Source organism: Anser anser, assembly GCF_964211835.1.
Source record: "Anser anser genome assembly, chromosome: 7".
In the NCBI taxonomy this organism is placed as follows: Eukaryota; Metazoa; Chordata; class Aves; order Anseriformes; family Anatidae; genus Anser; species Anser anser.
In genome coordinates this window covers 39,219,216-39,241,243 of record NC_139727.1, presented here as the reverse complement: position 1 = coordinate 39,241,243, position 22,028 = coordinate 39,219,216, and the positions used below count along the sequence as shown (strand labels likewise).

At 44.3% G+C, this 22,028-nt stretch overlaps 1 protein-coding gene across 5 annotated transcripts in view; it reads right to left on the bottom strand.

The window, feature by feature from the left end:
• PTPRE (protein tyrosine phosphatase receptor type E) overlaps positions 1–22,028 on the bottom strand; it is a 99,899-nt gene that overhangs the window by 57,777 nt on the left and 20,094 nt on the right. Inside the window, exon 2 of one of the 5 annotated variants that reach the window (XM_083844491.1) lies at positions 15,792–15,873. The exons of 3 other annotated variants lie outside the window; for them this stretch is intronic. The gene's annotated coding sequence lies outside the window, so the exon portion shown is untranslated. Of the gene's footprint in view, positions 1–13,147; positions 14,388–15,791; positions 15,874–22,028 lie in introns of those variants that run through there. One more of the 5 variants, XM_083844494.1, reaches the window with a different exon arrangement.

Below are 22,028 nucleotides of genomic sequence, written 5' to 3'. Positions count from 1 at the left end.
AGGAGGTGGGACTGCTTTTGTACAGCCCAGCGCACTGTTACGTGCTCGCAGTATTGCTCTGCAGTGTAAAGATAACAGTCCGGGCAAAATACATACTTTTTTCCAGATAAGACAGAGTATGAGCGAAACTCAGCCCATCTCCCTTACGTCCCCTCCCAGAATCTTTCAGGTATGCGCTCTGCGATATGTGCCAGGACATACATCTGCAGCCTCCTTAGCGGGCTAGGGATGCGACTTACAAACGTGAGAACACTGCAAAAAAAACTCACTGTTCGCAGCATAAAAAAATCATTGATAGCACCTCATCAGGAGCAAAAAAAAATAGCAATATGCATCTCTACCTAGTGCCTTGGAGCCTTAAAGACATTTGAACTGTTACAGCCAGAAAACGTTCTCTGAAATATCCACTGAAAAAAAGTAGTGAAAGTCAGGTGTGATACTCAGTCTTACACAGTGCACTTTCGATTTATTCTACACCTCATTGCTACCACCCACATACTAATATACTAACGTTCAAGATGATAAATTGCAGGAAAATTAAGGACTGTAAAGAATGTGCAGTAAACAACAATGGAAGAACAGCTCGTGCAATATTTATTGGGTCCTGTAACCTTTAAAATCTCCAAACCCTTACTGATGCAGAAGACCAAGATTAAGATGGCTTTTATTTAAAAACCTCCCTGTAATGCAGTAAGTTCTCAGATAAACATGTATTTAGGTCAGTGGCTTCCCCGCTCTCTCCAAAAAGTGTGCCACTTACCCAAAATACGGGAATCTCTCTCCGGTAGAGCTGCTGCGTCTTTTGAGAGGATGTATAATTAGATCCAGCACCCAAGGACATATCACTTATTTTGTCCTAATGGCTCCTCTACGTTTTTGCATCAGGATTTTTCTCTCTTTGGTGCCACATAAGAGCAGCCTTCGAAACAGAAATAGGTTTTCTGGTCAACTGTGGTATTTATTATGAACCATTAATACTGCAACTTCTGCAGCAAGATCCTCTTTGAAAACCTTATGGAAGAATAACCAAGGTTACTCACTGGTGCTTAAAACATTTTTGTGCCACAAATTTTGTTTGTGAAACTCATTAAGTGCCAGAGACTTCATGGCTGTGCACGGACCACGTTACACTGCTTTGACAAAAGCAGACTCTCTCCTCTTAAACATGCAGGATAACTGCAGAGCCTTTACAAGACTTCAGCTGTCTGAGTACTCAGAAGAAGAGTGGACTTCATCTATTTTAGACCTTCTTCCAAAAATGCTGATTTCTGTTTTGTCTAACTTTTTACTACTTAAAGCTTCCTGTTGCAACTTCAGCCCGCTATATTATGCATCCACAAAGGACAAAATTGGGCCAGAAGATGCAAATTGTCTGAAGAGAATAAATTGATTAATGAAAAAGAGAGGAAGAGCAAAACTAAGCACGGACAGCTTAGCCATCCTGTAGCACCCTGTGGGAACTGCAACATTTACGTTTGTCTGTGTGTGACTGCAATCCTGCAGTGCTACTGGGCCACTCAATCCTAGAAATTTAAGCAAAAATAAGAACAAAATGAGTTGGCCTGGGGGGCTTATGCAGTTCTCCCCGTGCAACATCTGTTCCCTCTCTCCTACCCACAGCTTCTGCTTCCAGCCCTGATGCAGACGCAGGGCGCTGCACACATCCGTTCTGCTCGCAGGTTTTAAATAAAGCTGGAGATCCCAACTTGATTTGTTCAAAACGAGCACGATGCTCATTTCCATACGCACAATGGCCAAGTTTTAAGCATCATCCATTTGTGCAATCGCTGCTGTTTTAAGAAGCTGGGTTTAAAATGCGAGCGCGCAACACGGGGCTAAAGCCAAGTAGGCGTGATGCCAGCCACCCGAAGGGTGACCTCCCAAAGGTGGGCACAAAAGCAGACGTGAGCAGCCAGGGGCATTCCCCCAGCCCGTACCGGCGCACAGGGCTGCTCTGCGGGGCAGGACCTGGCATTTCTCCTTGCTGAGCCCCACGTCCACCTGGAGGGCAGCACAGCCGCCACGTCCCACAACCACCACGTCCCCCAGCCGCTCTTCCCGTGCCGCCCGCAAGCTGGCCTCGGCGACGGCCAGGTGTCAAGGGGACGAAGATGCTGGAAGCACCCCCGAGGGACCTGCTGGGGCCCATCACCCAGCCGGACATCACGCCGCAGAGCGAGCCTGCTTTGCCCCACTCATGCCCCCCTTGGAGCCCCCCCAGCTTGGCCAGGTTTTGGGCCACCCCGCTGCCCCTGAATGCAGCCCGCACCTCTTCTAGGCTCTCACACCCTCACTTAGGCATTTTAGTAGTGCAGGAGAGCAGCATAAGTATAGAACTGTATGCATGGCCTCCAAATTAGTTTCATCGCTGCCTACGCACTCAGCAGTCACATTCACCACTTCAGAAACACGAACACGAGAATGAGCTTTTCTTGCCCCAAACAAGAGCAGAGAATTATAAATTAAATATCACCACTATATTTAGAAAATAAGCTCTCTTTCCACTGCAGTGATAATTATGGAAGTGTCATAACAACTTCAGCTTCCCGGGATAAATAAGTATTATCTGCAGCAAAAACATTTAAACACGGCACGTCCTCACCTACATTAACGGCTGCGTCAAAAAGGTGTAGGTCAAAAAAAAAAAAAACCTTCCCATGAGAATCTGGTGTAAGCAAGCATGCAGTGCCAGTCACAGCTCTCGTCCCCTACCTCCCCACCTTCTCCTATTCCCAGCCCCAGAGAACCCAGAGATCTGGGGTGGACACTGATTGTTTGCGGTATGAAAAGTCAAGACAACTTCTGTCCGTCAGAGATGAGCAGAGGATGCCGGATGGCCTTTGATCTGAGAGGTTTACACTCAACCTTTTATTTTTCCTTCCTGGATACTTACATCCTGCTAGCTCAGAAAACCGGGCAGCAAGATGCACACAGCGACCTCCTGAAGGGCGGCTCAGATCCTTCTCCTGGATGAGCACCTGTGCCGCATTTTTTCCTTAATCCTAAATCCAGGGAGAATCTTCTACAACGATAAATCTTCCATTTAGCTCTCTCGGCATCTCAGCTTTGCTAAACCACGATTCCATGCAAAATTTATCGCTTCAGTATTTCTAAGATATTGACCAAAAAAGAAGGGATTAGTATTCCAAATACACAGACAAAATTAATCCCGGAGAAATTAAACAGAATCTGAAATGTGACAGCTCCAAAATGTAGAGCACCGATGATCTGAATCACAATCTGCCTTACTTGAACTTCGCTCCGACCACGGAGCAAGCAGAATGTTTGTGTGTCATTTCTAAAATGCATACCCGGATCTCACAGCACAGGTTTAGGGCTCGGTTCTCCACCGAAATGAAAACTACTTGGAAAACAAGTCCTGTTTATACGTAAATAACCGTCAAAGAGGCAGGAGCAGTCATTTCTAAGATTTTCAGGATTTTTACTTGTCTTTTTATACTCTTGTAATCTTTCATTCCTTTTAATCAACATGAAATACATTGTGTATCTGAAACTAAGCACATTTTTGTTTGGCCGTAAGAGGCATCGCACACCCTTGGAAAGCGACGCACCGACACAAGCGGGGGAACCCCTTTTCGACAAGGACAACACCTTCGATCCAGGCTCTGCATCCCCTGACGGGGCAGGAGGACGTGTGGCTGCCTGCCGGGAGCCCTCTGGTGAGATTATCTTAATTGTGACCGCATTTAAATTACTTAGGTATTATTCTGACTGCGAATAACTTGATAAACGTCAGCTGCAGAGATTTTTTTATTTAATTTATCTGCTGGAATGCATTGAGACATACCCAAAATAGGCATTGCCTCTATGCAACTGGTACCTTGATTTAAAGGAAAGACTACATTGCGTGGTGAAAGGCAGACTAATACACTGCACGCTCATAACAATGGACGTTGTAAGCCTGTAATACTTTCCTGATCCATTCTTGTTAACCAAAGGATTACAATCCATTCACATCGCTGAGTTTTCCCAGCCACTTAAGCTAGTACAGCCAATACATATTTATTGAATTTCTTCAAGCAAACCCAGCAAAGCCCTTCAAATTTAAGCCCAAAGCATTAAAATCAGCTTTAAGTTTTCTTCGGGGTTGTTTTAGATGCATATTTTATTTAGGCTCACTGGTAACATGGTAATCTAGAATAATCATGAGGGCTTAATGGCAAATTCACAGAGCGTTCGCAGAAATGTCCAAAAAGAACTGAAAATGTTCCATTTTGATGTTAACTTGGGAACTGTTCTTTGAAAAAAATACAGCTTCAAACAGTCGAGTGAAGTCTAACACATACCTCTAACGTACTTGTAAGGTGTCCTTGGAGCTTCAGCGTTCAAATGCAGCACAAGCGAAGATTACAGCAGTAATTAAGGCACTTTCTTTTAGAACTGGTGCCAGAGATTCTTCTCTATCCCTCAACAACAAGGAGCCACAATGGACTGCAAAAGGCAACACTGGCTAGGGCTCGCTGTACTGGCTTCTGACAGAAAAGCAAAGCTTTTTATTTGCTTACGTATTATTTGCGGAACACCCAGGGCAGGATCTCTGCAGCTGCACGACATCCACAAACCAAGGATCATTTAGTCAAATCACAGTTTATTAAACCTGAGAGCTTCTGATTCTCTAATTTCAGGTATTTATTGTCACTACGCGTTTTAAGCAAGTGTTTACTTTGCAATTCAGGCAACTTAATCCTAGCTTTAATATCTCAATAGAGACAAGAATATTCAAAATAATAGGTCTGAATGACCCAAATGATGTACAGACCATACTCGTCCTATCCGTACATTCAGAAAGGACATCCCACCTTCTCAGGAAGGAAATGGCATATGGAGCTAATCTATTCAACTGTCAGCTTTTTTCCACGTATAAACAAACAGAGGAAAGCCATCACAGTCTTTAAATGTTAATAACGGGAGGAAAGGGGTAGAGGTCAGCTCTTTATTGCAAACTTCAAGTTCCACCGTAGGAAAAACAGATGTAATGGACCAAAATGTATTTCCCCAAAATAACTTAATTCTAAAACTGCAGTTACAAAAAACAAACAAACCAACAAAAAACAACCAACCAACCAAAAAACCCTTAATGCGTCTTTTCCAAGTAAAGCTTGTTCATTATCTTCTTGAATTCCTAGTTAACCTCGGGAACTGGTTTTACACGCTACGTAGAAGTAGTACTTCCCAAGTTATGTAGAAGGCTAAAAATATTTCAGCAAGTTCCGTCCAATTCTAAAGTTTCTATGAGAAAAGTAGTTTTCCCATAGATAAAATCACAGCATACAAACCTACAGTTTGAAAACAGTTCATATTCACTTCCAAATGTCTTAAGAGTGAGTAACCTCTTTGGTTACTCACTCACTTTTGGTTAAGTTTGGCATTGGAATGGGCTGCCCAGGGAAGTGGTTGAGTCACCATCCCTGGAGGTCTTTAAGAGACGTTTAGATGTTGAACTTAGTGATATGGTTTAGTGGAGGACTTGTTAGTGTTAGGTCAGAGGTTGGACTAGGTGATCTTGGAGGTCCCTTCCAACCTAGACGATTCTGTGATTCTGTAACCCACCGCATCCGCTCTTCAAATCAGGTATAAAGGGAATTGCGAAGGGGTATTTTAGGTGTAAAGCATGGTACCTCCATACTTTGGGAAACCCCATCAGGAAACTTGTGCTTCCTTTAAATATCCAAAAATGTATGGATTTAGGCTTTTAACCCAAAATGCTCCAGTAGTTTAAAATATCAATATGGATAAATCCCAACTCCAGCCACCTGGAGCAGCACTACTGCTATTTGGAGACCCGTGGGTGTATTTCCCACCCAAGGTAAAATACTGAAGTCTTACTTTACGATAGAGGTCGGGGTCACTGCGGGCAGGGCAGTGAGACCCGTGCCATGAGAGCAACCGGCGAAGCTTGACAAGCTGGCTGGGCTTCTTGTGAGAAGGGGTAGGGGCGCTCTGAAATTTTACATTTAGCATTTAGTGGCTAAGCAGAAGCAGAGTAAAATAGGTGTTATTAAAACGCCATATGTAATATCATATGGTATTTTCTTAAATAGTTCAGCTTCTTAGCTGAAGAGGACGTGAAATGATAATTCAATGCAAAACAGGCTCTGACTCAGTAGCACACTGCTTTGTAATTATCAATTTTACATTTTTTTCCACAGTTCTGTTCAAGACTTTTAATAATTCAGTAACTTCCAGATAAAATTTAATACTAATTCTGCAGGTTTTGCATATAAAGAACTAGAGTGAACTGATGCACTGAGGAGCAGCAGAGGAGCTCGCTATTAAGAAGACGTTTTGCAGTTAAGAAAATGACTGATGCATGGATACGTCCTCCAACGGCTTTAAATAAGAACAAAAAAATGTAACTTAAGCTTCCCTTACAAAATCAAAGTGTTCTGGTGGTTGGTTTGTTTTTACACATACGTACAAACATTCAAATGGGGATATACACACACAACTTACACTTTATAAATGTAATTAATGCTGCATTTCTTCTATACTTTGGGTTTATTCCCTTTTATTTTTATTGAGCCAACAGTGCTGAACTACAAGGGCCTTTACAAAAGCATTAGAAAAATACCCATCGCGATTTGTTTTCAGCAACGAGAAACTTTGAAAGAAGAATGTGACAGCACTACAGCCAGACACTAATAATACTTCTTGGCTGCAAGAGAATTCGAGATCTCTCATTTTCCCAGAAGGGGCCCTTATTTTCCTGGGTTGCCATGGAGATTTTCCAGTATAGCTGCTCCAGGTCCCGCGGCTCCCCTTGGCCAGCGCACAACCTGACGGCTCGCAAGGTGCAGCACCCCCGGCGACGGCGCCCACCGCGGGGCAGGAGCGAAGGCGGTGCCCCCGCGGGGCCATCACAGTGCTGGAAGGAGCGACGAGCTGGGCGGCAGAGGAAACGATTCCTCTGCCTTGCAGCACAGATTAACACACAGAGGAACATCCTCGTTAACTTCTAAACAGATGAAGCTAAACCACGTTCGTTTATCCCTTCGTTTCCTACCTACAAGAGAGGGGTTGCATCACTTGCTATTGCTCTGTGCAGCTTGGATATGCTGAAATACGTACTTGAGGACGTTTTTCAGTTTATTCCAGCGAAGTTGCAGGCTGCTGCATTTGTCTTCGCTTCTGAAACGCAGGGGCTGGTGCTCTTGAAGCACGCTGCGGAAGAGGAGCAGTCCGCAGTCTGATTTACTGCCAGGTTTATACGCTCTTAAATGGGAACGTGAGGCACAGGCAGCAAAGGGCAGGTTGCTGCGGGTGCCACCACCGTGCCCCCTCTGTGACGTGCCAAGGCCCTGGGCTCCACTCACTGCCCCGAATGCGAGGCCTGTGGTTTCCTGAAGCGGCTGTTCCAGGGGGGAGGGCTCTGCTCTCAGGGGGGATAGCAGAGAATGATTCTGCAACAGCTCCTGGCAGCGATTCCCTGCATGAAGGAAACCTTATTTCCCCATAAAGTCCCCTTCTGAGGGCAAAATGCCCCTCAAACTAATTTACATCCCAGGGCCATACCTTCTCAATAGGCAGCATTTTATTAAAGCAGGGAAAATTACAGAGATAACTTCTCCAATATTTTCTGACACCAAACTTTTAAATTTCTAAGTATGGCACATAAGTCAAAATAATAATAATAATAATAGTAAATGAAAACAACAAAAAGCCCCCAACAAGCCGTGTTTTCAGTTTGTTCTCTTCCTTTCATAATAAAGAGAAGCTGTATGACACCAGCGGAGTGATTTAGAGAATACCTAATGACTTTAAATCTGATTATATATTCCTAATGAACTGTGCTGCACGTGCAGATCCGTGCAGCAACGTGTCCTTGCATCAATCTGTCACACGACAGCAGAGCAGGCTGTTAAAGCAAATACCCTTTGGATGCAAACACGATGGGGCTCAGCAGAGACTGAAAATAAAAACCAACAAAGAAACCTGCTTCGCTTCCCTTTACTGCTTATACTTCAAAGAAAAGAAAAAAATAAAAGAGGTCAAATCAGTTTGGTTGAAGTCAGCTGAAAGTGTGTATTTAGGTCTTTTGGGGTGTGCTTTAGCACTGCAAATCCTGCCCTGGAAGCACGATGAGAAGGGTGACGATGCCCGGCTGGGCTCCTGCAGAGAAGCGCCCGAGCCCTGCTGCCCTTCCCGGGGCGACCAGCACAGGACACCGAGGGGACAAGGGGACACGCACGTGCCATGTCCCCACTGCCACCCCCAGTGTCACACCCCAGGGGGAAGCCACCGGTAGGGAGACTAGGGAACACCTCTGCGCTTGTACAGCAACTGGTTTTGTAATTATACTAACGATCCTAACTAAATTAGGTAGCAACACAGAAAAGGAATTACTAAAAAATTTTTTTGAAGACTTACTTTTCCTACTTTTTCACACTTTTTTGGTTTGGACCAACTGGAAGCATTTCGGTGACAGTGCACAAGGCACAGAAGACAGGAACTGACCATCTGCTGGAGGAAAATTCCCTTTCCACCCAAAAAAGAAATCTGCTGGTGCTACCTGCTGAGACAGACACACATCTGACCTTCCCAGTCACGGGGTACAACATATGGCACCGGAAAAAAATATACCGAAGGAATACTAAAGGAAAAGGATTCGCCAGCATGGAAACAAACCTGCGAAGGCACAGCTCTTGGGCACGCAGAGCCCACAGCGCTCGGTTTGTCTGAAAATTAAGGTTCTCATTAAGGTTCTCACCTGCAAGCCAGACTGACAGCAGACAGATGCTCAAACACCGCCAGTCCTGGCAGTAAAGCCCAAATTTTCTAGTATCTGAAATATTTTTTTTATTTTGTGCACAGGCCGAGTTACAGTACCTGCCCGTATCAATAAGCATCACACGCACATTACGGCTGGGTTTCTGGAAAAGACAGGCACTGCACAAGATTATCGTTGTGAATTGCCATCTGGAAGGCAGATAGTCCCTAGTTTCAATACTTGCTGATCCCACAGCCTAAAAGCAAGCAAAAATGAAAGGTTTGGCTTACCCAGACCTGTAAGGAATGCAACAGTAATAGTTCTATTTGTTTTTTTCATATAATACATCTTATTTTGCATCACAGGAGAAGGCTGGGCACAGCCGCTGCAATGAGTGTTTTCTCAGGACCTGCACAAGCGTGCAGCCCAACAGTGCCGAAATTTCCCCCACAAACACCAGTCAGTAGGGACCGCATACTCTAAGAGATGGAAACAACGTGGTGATTGCTTCTGGGTAGATGATGTTTTCGCCTGGACTGTTACTCTGAACCTGCAAACAAGTCTTCCAATTCCGAAGCAGCGCACAAAAAGGGTCACAGTTCAAGGAAGACAATACAGCTATGCACCCTCGTTTCTTTTGACTATTCTCGTTTTACACCTCTGAAATAAAAATGCAGCCCAAGAGACATCCCGGAGGGTTGTTACGGAAGCGGTAATGACAAAAGAGGTTTTATATTATAGAAGAGTGCTGTGACCAGAGCGCGCTGACCTGGGCACTCCTCCCGGCAGCAGAGCCCGCAGCCCCTGCTCGGGGAGGTGCCTCTCCTCCTCCCCGCCGGCCATCCTGCTGCGCTCCGATGCGAGGGAGGCGTGGAAGTATGGGGCAGGAAACACTGGCCCAGCCCAGTCCCACCACGTGCTCCTCACATCTCAGGCCACCACCATCACAGCTTTTAGTGCCGCTAACACCGCACAGACAAGCACGGCCCAAGCCAACGCTGGAGGGGAAAGGCAGGTGGTGAACGTAGCCCTTCCCTCGTGTCCGCGCACGCTCTCAGGCACCAACGTCCTCCTCTGGGGGCTCCCCTCTAGGCTCACGTCAACCCCACCTTCTCCAGCGACGCACCAAGCTCTTGCCTCCAGTTAACAGCACCGCTCAAGGGTTAGCAGAAGGGCTTTCAAGGAAGGAAGGAGCTAAGCAGGAGTTTTACAACCTTTGCGTGTGTTTTCACTCTCCGCTTCCACCCCCGTAATCCAACTGCTTCATTTACTGCATTGAAGCCCCCAGAAGGCGGCAGAACCACCTCACCAGTTTCAACCACGGTTTGAAGAGACTGGGTTAAAGCGATCAGAAAAATGCATTTGCAGCGTATGTAAACAGGAGAATGAAAAACTTGCAGCGGATGGGAGCAGATGGATGCCAGCTGGTTTCTGAGACACAGCTCGAACTGCGCACAGTTACGTGGAATCAGAAAGGCACACCGAAGGAAAAGTTCAGCACTGAACGCAGGGCAGCCCTGTTCCCTTCTGGAAGGCTCATGGCTCCTCTGGGACCTTAACAGGTACAAACATCTCAGCTTTAAAGCCAGTGTTCAAGTCGTGGTGGGAGGAAAATGGCAGAATGTGCAAGAGCTCCCCACTGCAGCGTTAGCAGCTGAGGCCAAAGGGCTGCACTTTGCCATTACTTATTCATTAATAAAGTCCTCATGAGTCCTTCTGAACTTTTTTTTTTTTTTAAGGGGGCTGGACTTCAAAACTTGACAGCGCAGTGTTTAATTAGCAGATAATTTTGAGCAGTGCATTTCAAGCAACACAGTCAGGTTGAAAGCGTCGCTCAAGATGGAAGGAAGAGGAACTGGCAGAGGCCCAGTAGCTGGGAAAATACAATGAGAAACAAATCAAAAGATGATGAGACGTCTTCTCCAAAGCAGAAGCAGAGGCTTGCAGGCAGGACGGCGAACCTTCCTGGAATATCTGACGGCAACACAAAGCCCTGATGCTCCCCAGCCTGGTCGCAGGCAGACCTCACTCCGTGCACCCACGCTGGCCATTCGTCCCACGTGCTGTTAATACACAATATTAACGTACAGCCCCCTTCTGCTGCTGCTCGGCTGTCGACGACGTTAGCTAACACTAAGTGCGCAAGCATATGCTAACGTGAGGCGGTATCATTCAACAGAAAGAGGCTGCCAAGAGGCAATGCCTGATGGAAAATCCATCTATTGATTTTCCTAGGGGTTGCCCGATCGTGCAGGAATTTTGCTGCCGCTGCTCCTGCTGTCCACAAATAAACAACCCAAATAATATTTGCTTTCCAGAGACAGCAAGTGTCAACGACAGCATGTATTTACTGTCCTTTATTCTCCAGAATAAACTGATATTTTATTATTTAATGTGTTTTAAAATCGCCGCTGGAATTCCTGATGGCGTTACCGTTGATAAATACACATGTATTTTCAATCCCTGACAAGGCACCGGTTAGCATTCAGATTCTTATCAATTCTTTTCAAGAACTGATATTAAGAAGAATTGTTACACTCAAGCACATTTACTAAGGATCAGAAGGGGAAAAAAACCAACTGTATCAGATTAATAGTACAATAACAGGAATAATATAGAAATGTGCTCTTGGGAAATATTTATCACAAGCAAGTGCTTCTCACAGTATTTACGGCAGATTTTGTTACGGCTCACAAAAAAGATAATTTTTTAAGGATTTTTAAAAACACTTATTTCTCTTCCTTACTCTGTATGTTGGATTTTGCACAAAGGAATGTTTTTCTTTATGAAAAGGGATAAAAAAAGAAAAGTCACTCTGTTTTCCCACCAATCCTTAACAGCTTTCTTTAAAAGACAACACATGCGGAAAATACAGACAAGGATCTGATTTGGAGCCTTCTCGGAGTGAAATGCATAACAAGTTGTAGATTTGACCATTATGTTTAGAGATGCTGGGCTATTTCATCCAAAAATATTTTTGGTGGAAAATACCCATCGGTCAAATCTGGGTTGTTACCATGGGAATAGCTTTTTGGATCGAAACTGTATCCTGGACCCACGATCAAAGAGAATTTTATTTCTATTTTGGAAAAGAAGAAGTATGTTAATTTAAAAAAAGAATCCGGCGTTTGTACAGGACACTCCGTTCCCAGTCTGCAAGCTTTATTTGCACGAAAACGGGAGCAGACAACAGCAAGAGCAGCGCCTGCAACCCAACATGGGGGAATGGGCTGAGGGGCACCGCTGCCCTCACTCCCCTTGGCTCTGAGCAGCACCCAGCGAAATAACGGGGTAGGGAAGTTCCTCCCATTGCAAAACCCGTTGTTTCCTAAAGTGCAAAATTATTGTTGTTTTTTTAATTAAAAAAAAAAATCAAATTTTTATGGCCCCAAGGTTTATTACTGCATCCTCTGAAGTAATAAAGCTGGCAAGAGCTGCATGCCTGCCCAAGCCATCTGCTGCTGCTGCCGCCGAACCTGTCCTCCAGTCAAGGCATACACCACCCTTACTTCACTTATTTCATGTGGCACACAGAGGGCAGGACACAAGTAGGTTTGGGGTGAGAAGGAAGGACTGATGAGAAGCACGTGTCACACCACAAGGGCGCCTCAGCAGCCGCTGCCCGCCCGGGGGGCTGCGGAGGTGCTGGGGTCCCTGCTCCAAGCCGGGCACCCGCACGGCTGCTCCCAGGGCAGGCATCGCATGGTAGAGTTATGGTTTGTTATTCCATAACCCCCCACACCCTTCCTTCTTCTTCCCTGCAGAAGAAGTAGTACCTGCACACAGCCACCACAGCCCTCAGGGCCCATTTCAGAAGATGCTTTTGCTTTTAATATGGAAAAGAACGTGAAGCTTTCGCTGAAAGTCTGATTTTATAGGTATCAAGCCAGGTTTTTATGGATCAGAATAGTGCACTCCCATTACTTCTTCTGACATAAAGAAAGAAGAAAAGAGACTGGCAGTATGACATAGCTAATTAAACAGCAGCTTTTTAATAAGACAACTATAAAACTTGAAGATGAGCCGAGATTCCCTTAGGCTACAGCACCATAAACACCTAATTTTAGTTTGCCGGATACAGAAAGCCTCCAAAATTACTTAAACGACACTTTTACCTTCAGAGAATATGAAACACAATGGTCAACCTTCCTTCCTTTTGACGACCCATGTCGGAAATCTTCAGTATGAAAGCAGCATAATGTACACATGCACAGGTACTGCATGCCCAGGTGTGCGCTCCTCCAGCCCAGCACCTTGCAGCATTTGGGCAAATTTACCCTGACACGTCAAGACAGGAGGCACACACCACCTCCTGTATCTCCCTTCTGTAGTCCCAGAGAGCGCACACATCCACAAGTACAGACACATTTGTTAAATTACAGCATACAAACCGATTCTTTGTATTTTCCTTTTATTTACCTGTTTTGCAGTCGATGCAGAACTGCATGAGACCCAGCGCCGCTGCCCCAGGGGATCCATCTTTTCAGATCACCTGAATGCTGCTGCCTGTCAAACTCTTCCTTCACAATACTTCAGCCAAAAGAAGGGTGAGCTGTTTTATAGACTAAATTCAGCATGCTTGTGTAGTCCCTCCCTGGCGATGGAAACCTTGATTTCTGAATATTTTGCTTGCGGCTTTAGCATGTGACAACTGCTCATCCCACGGATTCAATGGAATAACCCAAGACGCTCTGGCCATGCTAAAACATTAAAATTTTCCTCCTGTGACTGGAAAAGGAATTGTTCAGGCTGATGGATGACTGGCTGAAGCCACACCAAACTCGAATCCTCTCTTTTTCCAGCCGAGCAGCCTACTGAGAGCCTGGCCACAGTGCACGTATTTGTATGCTGGGAAACAATAAAGAAAATCAACCTGTGATACAGGTAAATTAAAAAAAAGTCAGCAGACAGTCCTCAGCGTCATCCACCAAATCTGAAAACTTTTGGAAAAAGTAAGCCAGGTTTTTTACGTCCAAGTCAGAGTGTTTAAACCACAACTCCATTTTCAGAGTCCCAAAAACTGTCACACACCAACCTCAGTGGGCCCACGGGGATGTCCTGACAGCCTCCTGCCTCCTCACGTGTGGCCTTCACGGCCATGCAGACCTACTAAACCTCTGCGCACCGTTCCCCCTAAGATGGAGATGCTGGCTTGTCCCTATTTCACACACCTTAAACAGCAAATAAATGGAGTTGTACACACGGCACTGCAATGATGGAGAGGAATGGAACAAGGCTACATTTGCAAGCAGCTCTGCATTGTGTCTGAAGCAGATCCCTTCCTTTTCCATCACATCAGACGTTTGCTACAGAAACCTGCCCTGTGGCACGCATATTTTGTGCCTACGATCTTATTTTCCAGCTGAAGTCATTAATGTACAATTTAGTGCAAGTTAGCTGTCTCATAAAGCATATCTTAGCCTTATCAGAAGTAGCTCCAGAGCAATTCTCAAAAGAAATCATACACTGAATTCTTCTCCCTTTATACTCAAATGCACCACATACATTTCCTGAAAGGCCACCAAAGAACCGTAGTCATATTACTGGGGAAAAGAGAGAGAAAGAAAAAAATAATGGGATTGTAATTCATTTCTAGGCTCCAACTGATTTTGCACCCCTTTCACTATCTGAATTTTTTCTCTGTATCATAGGACTAAGCTATATAAAGATTTAAAAAAAAAAAAAAAAAAGAGATTTTAACAAAAGTGATGGTAACTAAATATAGGTCAATTTCTGAATACTTCACGTACCCATCTTGTGTCACAAGAAAAAGTACATCAACAACCAAACCCTATAACATATAGGATCAAAACACACTGGCTTCCAAGAGACCTTTTGTCCACGGGTCAAGTAGGTCAGCGCCAAAGGAAAGAGAAAGCATACTTGTGGGAGGAGGGCAAATAAAGTTATAAACATCCCATGACACTAACTCCACCATGTCTGAAGAAAAGGTTTCCAGCCATCACCAAAACTGCCATGAAAGCTTTACAACTGTGTGGAAAAAGTGCAAGAAGCAGCAAACCAAACTCCTCACCTTTCTGGACCTCATGGTCACCCCTTTTGTACCGAGGTCAGTGAAAGAAAATGCACACATACAGCTGCAATAAGAAACGTGCAGACAGAAAGCTGCCTTACAAGAAGTGGAATGAAGTATCAGGAATTATTACAGGTCAAAGTACAACAGGCAGTGAAATGCTATTTCCTGGTCAGGTCAATCTCCCAAACCCCTTCAGATCAACCCAGAAGTTTTGCTGCCCATAACAGGTTCAACAGTGAAATGAGTGACACAGTTATGAACACAGCAGGGTTAAAGGAAAGAGAAAAAATATTTTCACAAAGCTACACAAAATCCCGAGATATGCCACAAAACTCCTGTTTTATGGAAAACCTTTAGAGTTTTCATTGATTGACATCCTATAAACTTTTTTCTCTCTCTCACACACAGGCACAAACAGAGCTTTGATTCTTCCAGGGAACTAACCAAAGGCACTAACTAAAAATAAACAGATCAGCTTAAGCATCTCCCTTAAAAAATATTCTTATTTCACAGCATGCTAATTAATACAACAGAACCAATATTTTCATATCAAGATTAAGAACAGTTCATTTTCAGCATTTTTCTCAACAGCAGATCAATTTAAGATGCAATTACCACCAATGCAATTATCTGGCAATTTGCTCACTAAATGACTTTCAAATATGTGTTACTGAGATAAGGCGATGCCTTCCTTAAAGTGACTTTGAGCTGGTGAAAGAAGAACCTGCAGGGAATATTTTCTAAATGATGTACATCTTGATTCTTCAATAATAAAACAAACCTCTTGCTTCAGGAGTAACATATAGGCACGCAAACAAAATGTACAGCTTTGTGGAATAAAGAGGAGGGGATCACTGGGAATAATACTGTGATACAAAATGCATCCAAAGGTTTTCCTCAAAAAATATAAAACTGACTTCAAAATATTGATGTCATCATATATCTAACCACATGACACAGGTGGCAAACCACCAGGAGGTGAATCACTTATTTCTGCCCTTTACTTTTTCTGCTCTAACTACTTACTGTTTTTTCACAACAGTCTTTCACAAGCAGCTGCACTGGCATCTTGACAACACAAATGAAAGAAAAGCCATTCTTCGATGACCTGGAAAAAGGACAGATAGGGAGGTGACAAAATCTGCAGATTTAAAGTTATTTGGTCTGGTCAAACTTTACATTTCCCAATTAGAACTAGGGAAAGATATGACACAACCCAATTATGCTCAATGCGAGCTAGTAAAGCGTGGAAAAATGCTTCCTGTGCACCCTGCTGGTCATCTCTAAACTCACCAGACAGCAACGATCTTGAGGAAATCTCACTGTCCCTGAAAACGGCAGCAGAGAATTCAAACCTCAGGAGAAAGCCTGGAAGAACTGGAGCTTTGAGCAGCTTCTGCACCTCTCCAAAGCAGCAGACTTTGGCTTGGCTCTGGGGGCCAAATCACAGGACCTAGGGACACCCACCATTGATGGTCCTGCCTGAAATCAGAACAATTCTGCCAAATTACCCGTGCAAGCAAGCATGAGTGCCCCAGGCAGCTGCTGCCCCATGCTGCCTAGGCTGGAGAGGGATTTCCCACTGAAACACAGAGGTTTGGTGCTCTGTTAAATGGTGTACCACAACCATGGGGGTCACTTATGGCTCCTGACCACCGACTCTGCCTCCTCAGCGCTGACAACGAAGCACTTCTCTGCACAACAGAGGCCAAAGGAGCTCCTCTTGTGGCTCACTCATCATTAGCTTTTCTCAACCAACGCAATTCCCCCAGCAGAATATATTACTGAACTTATCTGCATATCTGTGTAGCTTCCCAACCTTCTCCTTCCACTAATACCTAAATCCAAACAAATTTTGTGTTAATACTTGAGGCTTGCAGAGGTTCCTCCTTCTATTCTGCGGAGAGAAACCCTTCCGTGCTTCAGCTGGAAGACTGAAGAAAATCATTAATGATCCATGACTTTTAACAATCTATGACTTTTAATTAGTGCATGCTTATTCGGATATGCAAAATGCATTTTGAAAACCGCAAAAGCAGACTTACCGTAAGACTAACTGCACCAGCGTGACCAAAACTGACTACCTACAACTACCTACTTTCAACACAGAAAATTCAAAACAGACCAAAACTTTTTGTTAGCTGTGACAAATCAGTATCTCACTTCCTTTACTAAACCTTCCTGGTTTAGTGAGGTAGGAATAGCACTATCTTTGATATAAATATGATGGGATGGCTCGGGAAGATGAACTCTTTCCAGAGGACAGGAGGTGGTGACTGACCAGTATTCAAACAGGTTATTTTCTGATCCCTGAAATAAGGATTTACTTTAGTTTCTTTCAAAATTGTGATCTATGGACTCTGATGATGCTTTTACCAACAGTTTTACTTCAGGAAATTAAGTATAATGATCAGATTTACATTACAGGCAAACAACAACTATTTCCAGGTGTAAACAGAGCTCTCACTTTGCTCTACAGTCTGCTAGAAGCACTAATATTTTGAGCATTACTTACACGTAAAATTTTGCTTTCTGCTGAATCAACAGAATAGGTTTTGATTTTTTGTAGTACAGCAGCTAACATGGCTAAAAATAGAAGCATAACAGTACAGCCACTTTATGAAAATTAATTTAAAGTATAATTCAATGAGCAGGCTACAGACAGAGGCTGTTTTAAAGCTATGCATTCCCACAGAACAGCACAAACATCTGCAGTGATTAGCTATGCTGTTCCGTCAGTACAAACTCTCAACATAAACGATAAACATTTTCTTAGACTGGCCATAATAATAACGAACAGGTTAATCAAATTGATCATAAAAGCTTGCAGGATCTCCCGTGTTTTGGAATAACACTGTATGTACCTGAGTGCAGTTGGAGTTGCACAGAGATGTCAATTCTCTCTAATAAGACATTCAGAGGATTATTTTTTTGCCCTTTTACTTTTTTCCTTAATTCACAATTACGAGGGATTTTAGCTGGGCATCAGTGCTGGGTGAGACAGGATAGCTTCGGCTGAGAAGGCCCTTTGGGCAAGGCCAAGCTCTGGCAAGGCCAGAGGGCAAGGCCGAGCTCCAGGCCGGTGGGACGGGTGCCCATGCTGCTGGCTCTCTGAGCGGGGGTGCTGCAGCCTCACTGGGCCCCTTCTCCAGCACTGTACAACACTCTCACGAGGAATTTTCATCCCACCACACAACCAGTTCCAATTTTTCTTGCTGCAACTCGCACCCACTGCCTCCTGTCCCCGTTCAGGGCAGAACCTGACTTGGTCTTCTCCATTGCTGCCTTCAGGTAGCTGAAGATGGCAGTTCAGGCCTACCCTGCAGCCGTCTCCCCTCCAGTCTTCACAGAGGCTGTGCTTTACTCCACGTCCTCACGGCCTTGCACTTGGCGTTGGCCAACACCAAGAGGCTCCCCACGCTTTCCCCGTTCCCTGCAGGGCAGCCCTGCCCTCCCAAACCTGGGCCACCTGCCAGCCCGCTGAGCGTGCACTTCATCCCACCATCGCGGTCACCGACAGAGATGTTACACGTGAATACACGGCTGAATATCGTCCAGCAGAAAATGATGTGTAAAGAACTTTGCTCCGCTGTTTGTTCAGATTAAATGAGGAACAGCTGCTGCGCAAACGTGACTTCAGTTTGCTCTCTGCTAGAGCGTGGTAGCAGTCATTTCATTCTGATCCCACGGGGCCGCAATGATAAGGAGATATCACATCACACAAAAGCATGAATGATCTCCTGGAAGGCCCATCCTCCTTCTGACGTGCAAAGCATGCCAAGTTTCACTACCTACCTTCCGCAAGCTTCCACAGATGTTAACTTATTTGCCAGTTTTCTTCATGACAGAATAAATAATTTTTTAAGGGTCCTGGCCAACATAAACAGGAAAAAAGCTCTGCGTTCAAAGGTCACGCTGTGCATGCCTTCTATGTTTTTGATGTACAAAGGATGTTTGTGAGGATGTTTCGTATGTATACAGAATACGAAATCGGGAGGACATTAACTAACATCCAACTCGTCCACTGCATCTTAGAGAAACAACAAAAATTGCTTCTTGATGCATATAAAACGCTCTAAGAGCTGCAGTTATTTCAGCAGACTTCAATTGCTAGCGTTTTGACCATTTGCCACAAGCACTCAAGAGAGACAAACTCACAAATGTCACTACATCTCAATTCAGCAGGAAAACGGCTCTACTCAGACATTCACTGATAGGCGTGCAACTGCATTTATTTCCATCACACTGGTTACTCTCCTGCATTTCTAGATTTTTTGGCTCACCTCCACCCCCCAAATAGGGCAAAAAAGGTTGAAATGGGTTTACGCATGCCTCCCAAAGGCTTCTCTTAAGCATTCTTTTCCACCTGAAATAAATTAATTGCATCTACTGACAAGATTTCAAGTCCCGAAAGAAAGGTGTTTTTAAAATTGACCACAGAAAACTCAAGGGTGGCAAGGAGCTCTGGAGATCGGCTGCTCCAATCTTCTGTTGAAAGCATGGCCTTAGGCTACGTCTTCCCGGGGCCTGTCAAGCTAGAGCCACAAGTATTTCTTATATCTATTTAGAATAGAAATTACGACAATGACTTTTACCCTGTGCACGTTCAGGAACTTCCTTGTGTGCATGAGCGAGGAGCACCAGTGTGGAAGGACTCACTGCACACCCCGCTGGGGATAACCGCGCAGATAAGCTCTGATGATACCAGAGGGTGGCACTACCCCAGGACCAGGCCCTCAGCAGTTACACAGCTTTCTCATGGACCTGCCCTCCACATGCCTTCGACTTGCCTTCAAAACAGCTGCTCTGCCTAAAAAGCAGTGAAAACCGCTTTGTGGGACATTTATAAAGCTGTCCTCTAGGTCTCTGTAATAGTATCACTTTACTACATGGTTTGTCCTGAAGCAGCACATGAGGACATTAGGGAATGCCTCTTCACCTGGACTTCTAGGCCTGTCCACACTGCTGGACAAGGCAGAGGAGGTAGCACCACTAAAGCACCACACAGCACCTGCGGTCACACTCAGATACAAACGATGGTGGTTGATGTTCCTCTGCTAATCCTATTCCATCTAACCCCCCCTGGAGCCAAAGCCAGAAGGGACCAACCTAATCCCAAAGAGAATAACAGTTTGCACTGAAATTTTACATAACTTCATTCAGTCATTTCTCTAACATCTGGGCCTAAATGAAACAATGAAACACAGCAGATGCAATGCAGGCAGCTTGCAGTGTCATTTAAAATATTCAACTGGTACAGTTTTCACCATAAATGCGTAAGCTGGCCCTAAGTCCGTCATCTTAGCCTACTAAAATTTCACAAGGAATCACCCTGCAGCATGTTTCTTGGCCTCAGATGACCGCAGTCCCCAAACAGTCATTTATTATTATCCATTCCCAGCACAACGGAGTACAGCAGTTTTACAAGATAGTTTTAACCATCTTTATAGTTCACTCAGGGTAAGTCAAGTCAACTAAACACAAGAAAAAAGAAATGAAAGCCTTTTTCACCTTTACTCGGCAGCTATCACTTGTACTTTTAAATACAGCTTTCCTACTGCCTAAGCCATGTTTGCAGAAAATAGAAACCCCAGGAGCCTGAGACCTACCTTAGCAGGCTGATTCTCCTCAGAAACCTGCCACTGCAGGTCTAAAGAAAGACTCAGCCACTTGAAATCGGCTTCCACCATAAAACTCAGTAAGGAGACACTTCACCTTACGATGTCTTTCACTACTGCTTCCCCACGTATCATCAGCCTTCACACCTTCAGTCACTTTTATTGACCAGTTATACCAGAAAATAACACCGAGACTTTATGGTTTTGACCGCAGAGCAACAGATGGGAGACAGGTTTGGGAAGTAACGGTGGAAGAAAAACAAACAAAAAATACAGAAGCCACAAATTGAACCCTTCAGCTGTTAGGGAGGGAAATCCTGCAAGCCAAAGCAGTCTGGTGGCTGGGATCACTCAGTTCTCGCCAGGCACCTCCACCTCAGCTGGCATCTGCCACCTGCCTACAGGATCATCCCCACTGTGTGCAACCAACAGGCCCTTACACCGGGCTCTTCATGCTGTCCATCCGACACTCACGCTGGCATTCCAACCTTCCAAAAGCTAACTCAAGCAAAAGCCTCCTCAAACTGCTGAGCACAGTCCTCTACTCTTCTGCCAGATCCTGACAAAGTTCTGTGAACTCCTCATGAATAACTCCTCCGTAGCAACGAACACTGCTGTATTCATTTAGAAAACAAAAAGCGTATTATAAGAAAATATGCTGCTCGCAATTCTGGTGTAATATCCTCAAACAACAGTGTAATGTCAAAAATGGCATTTTGCTTTCTCTAACTTGAACAGTGAAATTTCTGGCTGTCTATAAACAAGCAGAATTTTCAGGTTTTCTTCTACAGCAGAAGACCCATTTTTTCAAGACAATTTTATTACAAAATAAGATGTCTAAATCACTTTTAATGACTTTGTTCTATTTTTCCATTTTAATTACTGTGTCTCAAAGCTCCTCGTACAATTAGAGAATTTGTACAACCGCATACATCGTACAATTGCACAGAGAACTTGTGCCTGCAGCAAACCGCCGTTCTGTTACAAAATGTCACAATGCTCACTTAGAGCTGTCTAAACTCATGAACATGAAAAGAAATCCTAGCATCTCTGCCCCTGCAGTTTTTGCTTCTTCCGAAACAAAACGAATGAACCTAAGAGAAACTCTTCCAGTTTCTGGGAAGACGGCATTCATGCATTCTTGCTTGCTGCCACCTCTCCCACAGTGATGGCCCTGCCACCATCAGCTTAGCTGGGACCAAATGCACACCTGAGGCTGTATTATCCATACTACTCCTTGGACTTAAGGTTTATGCACTTATTTAATAGCACATAACCAAACACAAACAAAACACTGCAATATTGTTTAAAAATATGGCTATTTCCCTGTTGATAGCCCCATTCCTTCTGTTCTTTAGTAGGTATTGAGGAGGAAGCACAGTGAGTACAGAAGTGCAGCATAGTACAAGACAGTCATCTATAGGAAAGTTTTTTCTTAATTTCCTCAATATTTACATACTATTAAGATCACCTACTTAAAAGAAAATTGGTGTACGTACACTATATTTACGAGCCATGTAACAATTTCCATTTGTTACACGGAAACATAATTTTCATAGCATTTTGGAGTTCTCTGCAATAGAGATGCATTTCCTTTAAAAAAACATACAGGTATTTACATTATTATTTTTTCCTCCACCTTTGA